The following is a 7,561-nucleotide window of genomic DNA, read 5'->3' on the forward strand; positions in this document are numbered from 1 at the left end:
AAAAAAGGATGAGTTTGCGTCCTTTGTAGGGACATGGATGCAGCTGGAAACCATCATTCTTAGCAAACTATCACAAGAAGAGAAAACCAAAGACACATATTTCTAAAGCCAAGATAGAAGAGGGGGAAAGGAGAGTGAGATTGAAAGGGAAGGAAAGAATCACGATTCAGAAAGGTTAGAATATTTTGATCCCAATTTGCATCTTGCTCTACTGATGCTATAGACAGTACATTGTACCTTTCAGGTCTCTGTGGGTTGTACTATATTACTCCCATTAGGGAAGCTTCATAAAGGCAGGGCTCTATTTTATCATTAATATAACTCAATCTCCTAGAACAGAGCCTAATACAAAGATGTTGGATAAATATTTGTTAAATAAATAAATGCATGAAAACCAGGAATCTTGGAGGTTAACTTAAAGAAGATATGCAAACTATCTTGCATGTCATATGCACTGAGTGCATCTTCTAATTATAAGGGTATCATAGTACCTACCCTTATACTAGCAGATGCTTAATCGCACCATCAGTAAGCATTAGAACAGTGAGTAAATCCCAGCTTGCTGCCTGCAAAGCACATACCTTCTTCCCACTGCCACATTTGGAGTGCCCTTGGCTGAGAGACTGCATCTGGAAGTGGGATTCCGGCTCCATGTGTGGGCTGAAATTCACACACAAGGACAGGGTCAAATAACTGACAGCAGCACAGTTTGGCATAAGCAAGACAAGGGTTCCCGCAAGATTTAAGCCTGGCCTCAGGCTACATTTTACACTGAACTTCTAGTTGCTTGCTGCGTGGGGCATGAGGGGAGGGAATATACATGTTTTCTTCTGCAGAAATTCCTCTTTCAATGTACAGACCAGTTTTCATCATGGCATTGAAAGAGGTCGCAAGAACATGGTGTAGGTTCTGCCACACACCCTGTAACTGTGACAATTATACCATTTCGGATAATTGCCTTGTAATTGCTGCTGTGAGTTAAAATCTAATGTTATCCTCCAATTGTTCTGATGTCTTTTCATGAATAATGCAATCATCCCGTGAGCCTCTGACAGTTTTTCATTTCGATTGGCCCTGTGTTTGAGTTATGCACCATTGTCCTACCCACCATTGTCTCACAAAATTAACGTGGCAGAGACAATACAGGAAATAATTGGGACTTGGCTGATTATGGAAAATGGGAATGTGAGTGAGTAAGATGTGAAATTTTCTCTGGAAATATTTCCAAACCCCAGTTGACCCTACAGGTAGACAGGATGGAGAGGGGCAGGTTTCTCTTCGTGGGTCTTAGTCTGCTGCTGTCTATGTATGCTGGACACACTGTTCTGGCTGATGCAGTGGGACTTTTCTTAGAACAGAAGGAAAACATATTTTTCCATAGGGTGATTTTTCTCAGTTATATTGTTGTCATCATCAAACGTAAACAGCTCTGTAAACATAAGCTGGTGTGTCTCCCTACAAGGCCAAAATACCAATTGTTCAATGAATGGACAACAGCAGCTGGGATTTCTGTTTCCAGTGCCTGGAACTTGGTTTAATATGACAAAAAGAAGTCAACTGCATTCAGAAGAATGGCAATAGAGTCATTTTAGAATTTCAATTTCGCTTCTACCCAGAAAAGGGACCACCTCAGATGGTAGAGTATTGCTCATTTATTTCTAAGCCAGTGAAACTGATGCCATCATTATGGGTCTCCTGAGGCCTAATGAAAGTGGTCAGAGGTACCCTGGCAGCCAATAGAGCTGTCAGGTCAGGTCTAGTCTTGACGTTCTTTTTGCATAAGGGCCCAAGTTAAGTTTCTGAGAAAGCTCAAAGCCTGCACTTCTCATTTAAAGGAAAGGCACCCACTTGAGCACCCTATGACTCCTCTCTGATCTCAGCACTAAGCCTAGATTCCCTAGCTTGGCATCAAGGGCCTTCAAGAACTTGGCCGGGTGCGGTGGTTCACACTTGTAATCCCAGCACTTTGGGAGGCCGAGGTGGGAGAATCACAAGGTCAGGAGTTCGAGACCAGCCTGGCCCACATGGTGAAACCCTGTCTCTACCAAAAAAAATACAAAAATTAGCTGGGCGCAGTGGCAGGCACCTGTAATCCCAGCTACTAGGGAGGCTGAGGCAGGAGAATCGCTTGAACCCAGGAGGTGGAGGTTGCAGTGAGCCGAGATCATGCCCCTGCACTCCAGCCCTGGAGACAGAGTGAGACTTTGTCTCAAAATAAAATAAAATAAAATAAAATAAAGCAAAGAACTTGGCCTTCTGTTCATGTTGCCAATCTGCAGCCAGAGTCAGCCACACTAGCCTCCCTGCTGAGTCCTGTATGGGCCACTGTACATGTTTTTTTAGAGTCTTTTTTACCTCTAGAATCAGTTTTCTCTGATTCCTCAAGCTTCATTGTTGCCCGTCTTATGTTCTTCCATAGCCTCCTGAAGTTAGCCCTATCACAGCATTTCTCATATCACATTATAATTTCCAGGATATTTATTTGTCTTCTTTGCCAGACTGTGAGATCCAGGTAGGCAAGACAGTGTTCAACCCAGCTCAACCACAGTTTTCATCGATGAAATCCGGTAAAAGAGGAAGTGAATGAATGAATGGATAGGTGACACCCCATCCTCCTGGCTTTAGTTGGGTGGAGTAAGTAAGCCAGGTGTCCTCTGTGAGTCTGAAGGACCAGGAGCCATAAGCGCTAGCCTGGGGTGCCAAGTGGCTGGCGCCGGTGAGGTCTGGGTGTCTTCCCAGGGCAAAGTCCCTTCACACAGGCATAGACCACTCCAGGGAGTCAGGTGTGAGCTGCACAGCCTCCCAAACCTGCTTGAGGAGATGGGTTCAGAGTCAACCAGAAAGGAACTTTGTTCGAGCTCTGGAGTCTGACAGAGACAAACAAAAATCTGAGAGCCAGAGCGTTTTCTCTTTGGTCTGAGATAATTCAGGTAAGCTCTGTAGCCGGTGGCTGCTGGGAAGAGAGGAAACTATAGGGCTCAGCAGGCTTTCACCAGAAAGGGTAATGGTAGGAGAGCCAGGGAGCTCCCCGACTGCTGACCCATGACTGGCAGGGAAGCTCCTGCCAGGAAAGTAAATCTGGGCTTCTGGGAATTGGGCTGGCTGTGTCGGGGGCAGCGTGACCTCTCAGAGAAGAGTGCATCCAAGGACTTCCAATGCAGTGTCCCCATGAGTTATGTGGTCTGCAAGATAGTTTTATTCTAGACAGTAGGGGTGGCTGTTTAACATTTGAAGCACCATCACTGGGAACACACACTCTAGAGGTGGTTATGTAGCTTGTGAGACAGTAATCAGAAGCCTCCACTCCAGGGGCTTTATTACCACAAGCCTCAGACAAGCTCAACCTTATTTATGTCCAGTCAGCACCAGATGGTTTGTTGTTTGTCATATTGGATATTAGAAAATATTTTTTATTGGTAAAATGAGCAGAGTTCAAGACCTGTAGATTAACTAGAACTATTGTACAGGCACCTCTGTGGATAAACAGGTGAGCCCAGCAGCCCTGACCCTTTGAACTGGCAGCCAAGACCTAAGGACTCCATCCTGCTGAGCCATTCCAGATGATTGTCCCCACCCGAAGACCAGCTGAAGCCTGTTGCCAGGATCCTGTCACACCTGCATGCAAAATGCTCATCAGAGACTGAAAGGCTGGGATGCCAAGACTTCAAACCACACAACAGACATGTTTTGTACCTGCTAATTCAGTCTGAGAGTTGTTTCACTGTGCTACCTGGTGGCAGGGAGGGGGTGAGGAGGATCTGGCAAGTGATGGCTTCCAATATCTGTCAGAAAAGAACCTAATAATTGTAACTGGTCAGTATGGCTTATGTCCATTTCCAACATTACAAAGGGGCCCTGGACCAGCAAGCACCAGCCTTGTGGCCTAAGATGACTACAAAGCTTTTTCTCCGATAAAAGGTCAGAGCTCTTACGTCCTGGTGTACATTGCTGTAGCTACAGTTTGGTACAAAACTTTGGACAGTTCTGTGGCGCTATGCTTGTAGTGCTGCACAGAAGTGTTCTTGGAGTTTCTAATGAGAATTTCCCCACTTACCAGTATTTTCTGTTATGTTCATTCCACTAGGTGTTTTGAGGTTCCCCCTTCTTCCTGAGCAGTGAGAAATGACTGAGTAGCGAGTATGACACTTGGGCCAGGTACAGTGTCTCATGCTTGTAATCCCAGCACTTTGGGAGGCTGAGGTGGGAGAATCACTTGCATCCTGGAGTTCGAGACCAGCCCCTGGGCAATGAAATGAGACCCCCTATCTATAAATAAAAGTTAATTAAATTAAAATAATGTTAAAAATAATATGACACTTGGAGGATTAACCCTGACAATTTTAGCTTTCCTTTTAAATTAAATTTTTATGATGTCCTTAAGAAACAAGCACTAAAACTATGATTATTCTTGAGAACTAAGAGTAAATTGATATTCAGTCATTCACTTGCTTTAGTACATATATAGTGGCATTCATTCCCTACTGAGCAAAGGTTCATTGAGTGCATATTAGAGACCCAAACACTGACAGGTTATATGTTTAGTTCCCCAGTCATTTTTAGCAAAGCTGCAGTTGTGATTTGTAGAAGACAAAATAAAGTGTTCTGGACAAAAAAGACTGTATTGCACAGTCCCGGGAAGAAGAAGAATACAACAGGTAAGCATTCTGCATTCTGTCCCTGGACATCTCCTGCACCTGCCTGGCTCTCCCGTGCAGGCTGAATGGCCTTTGATGACATTGACAGGCTTGAGGTGTTCCGAAGCTTGGTCCAGGTCCCATTAGGTACCAATTCATGCTGACAACAGCTGGAATTTTGACAGGCTTCCCAGCACCGAAGATAGGTGAGCTTCTGGATGTCTGGCCCTGATGACGGCTCAGATATGTCATCCTGCTATTATTTCTAGGTTTGAGCTGGGTCTCAGGCTTCCCAGGAGATTTGCACTTGAGAGGGAAGCAACATGACAGACAGGAACAGTGCCAATGCCAATGCCCAGTGAGAATGGGCTTCCTGGGAGGCCCCTTGGCTTTTGAGTTCAAGGACAAAGGACCACGTATGGAATTGGTAGAAAGCACTGGATGGATCTCTGACTGTTTAAAACTGTTTACTGGATAGCTTGGAAATGCTAGGTGCTTTTCCACTTCATCCTTGCTCAAGGAAGAGGTGGAGTCAGGATTTGAACCCTGGCAATCATACTCCCGTGGACTCCCTAGGGGATTCAATTAAGGATCAACTCCAGAATCCCTAACGGAGTAGTCTACCCTCAGCCCCACTCAGCCCTCGGTCACCTCCCATCTTGTACACAGCTTGCAGGGGCAGCCTCAAGGGATTGTCAGCCCTGCACGTGGGCAGGTGGATGGAGTCCAAAGCTTCCAGCAGAGTCACCCCAGTGGCATTCCCCTCCTTCCGGTCCACCTTCCAGCACTTGAACCCTGGGCACTCATTCTTCTCTTTTCTGCCACCTTGTGAATAAAGGCATGTTTGCTCCCCTTCTGCCATGATTGTAAGTTTTCTGAGGCCTCCCCAGCCCTGGGGAACTGTGAGTCAATTAAACCTCTTTATTTTATAAATTACACAGTCTTGGGTATGTCCTTATAGCAGCATGAGAATGGACTAATACAAACACAAAGCCTATTTTATAATAAAGTGTTGAATGTTTCATGTGATTTATTGAATATTGTACTAGAAGAGAAAAACAGAATTGTTGTATGGGTACTTGAATTACATTTCTACTGAATGCATGTGACTTTTGAAACATGATAAAGTTGAGTCATTTTAAGTTAAAGACCATCTGTATTTCCAGTTTTAATTTTTTTAGTTGCAAAGTATGTGACATAGAGGACATCATATTATAGATATACCCCATATTTGTAAGCACCCTTCCCTCCCTCATTTCTAGAAATCTGAGTTCAAGTTCGATATCCTGTTTATTTTGTGTGACTTTGAATAAGCCATTGATACCGTAACTTATAAGCTCTTCACCTGTAGGACTGATAACCACTCCTGCCTTGCTCCTCAACCAGTCTTTAGAAGAATCAATAATGGGTTGGAAACAAAACCACAGACTCCATGAAGAAACCACAGAGCAACTACACTCAAAGTGAGTAGAGGTTGGGAGACCTAAATTTCACTCTGCAGTGATGGTGAATATAGATGTTACCTCCAGAGCACTGGAGGAGAAAAGAGATTATGTAAATATCACCAGGGACTAACTTTGTTGCATTGATGCTGTAAGATCATGACTGACGCACTGATTAGTGTTTCCAACGTGCCATTCACAGTGCTTTGCAAAGAGTAGACCAATTCTATTGATGAAGGATAGAATGAAATGTTCAGATATCTATGGAGTGTTCATTTATTAGTTAATATTTGATACAACTTACACCTTTGAACTCACATTGTTAGCCTGTGAACACATACATGCTTTGTGAATATCTTGTGAGACACAGAAAAGAAACAAAGGGTAAAACAAGGGATGCTTCTAAGTTAAGTGCACACTCCTTCTTCCTTCCCCAGACACACATCTGTCCTAATCCAGATGTTAATGATTCAGAGTTGACTATATCAATCAGGTGAGCAACTAAAATATTATCCTGAGAAATGTCAGATTCTATTGCATTGTCTTTACAATTTAACTGTTATTTACCATTTATGAATAACACAAACACTTGCAAATTATTTTACAATCATTTTTATAGCTGCTCTGTGAGAGATAATTAAAGCAAAACCACTTTAAATGAAGTTGCTCAAAGGGACAAAGTTGTTGTGCCAACAATGTGCTATATAAATGCAAATTATCAGAATTCATATGATAGTGAAAACTGCTTGCATCATTTTTCATGAGACCAACATGTAAATATTATAATAGTCCTCTGATTTATAGAGCACTTTTCTTCCTGAAAAATAAACATGCCTAGCCATGCATTATTTAATAGATATTTCCAACTCTGAGGGATGAATAAAACCATTCACTCACTAATCCTTTCACTAAGATACTACAACAATGCACAACTCAAAATAGGTACTAAATGTTTGACAGCTGAATGAATGGGATGGCATTTAACACAGCCCATACACATCAGTACCCTTCGTGCAGAGAATGAGGGGTGTGGCAGAGCAGGGTATGGTCAATAGAAAAGGTCAAAACATTTAGGGAAGTACTGAGGAATTCAAAAGACTCAACCAAAGTAGAAGGAAAAGAATGGAAGCAACAAGGGATAAGGTTGGACAGGTGAACTGAGGCTATCATCAGTACATGGAAGGCATCTAGTTTTCTAACTCTCAGAAAATAAAACTGTGAAAAAGAAGAAATGATTGGAAAATTTACTTGTAATTGGTGAGGTTAATGTTCTGGAGAAATAACCCCAACAGAGCCATAATCTGTACATTTTAAGTGCCTAAGAAGCCAATAAAAATGTAATCGCATGAGAGTTGTGTCTTCATTAGCATGGATAAAGCAGCAGCCTCATCAGTGGTATGAGCAGAGCAATCCACACTATGTATTTCACAGGAAGCCTGGTTTATAGAAAGAAAAGTCAGAGTTCACCACATGCATTTGACTGGG

The sequence above is a fragment of the Colobus angolensis genome, unplaced genomic scaffold, assembly GCF_000951035.1.
Source record: "Colobus angolensis palliatus isolate OR3802 unplaced genomic scaffold, Cang.pa_1.0 Scaffold332, whole genome shotgun sequence".
In the NCBI taxonomy this organism is placed as follows: domain Eukaryota; kingdom Metazoa; phylum Chordata; class Mammalia; order Primates; family Cercopithecidae; genus Colobus; species Colobus angolensis.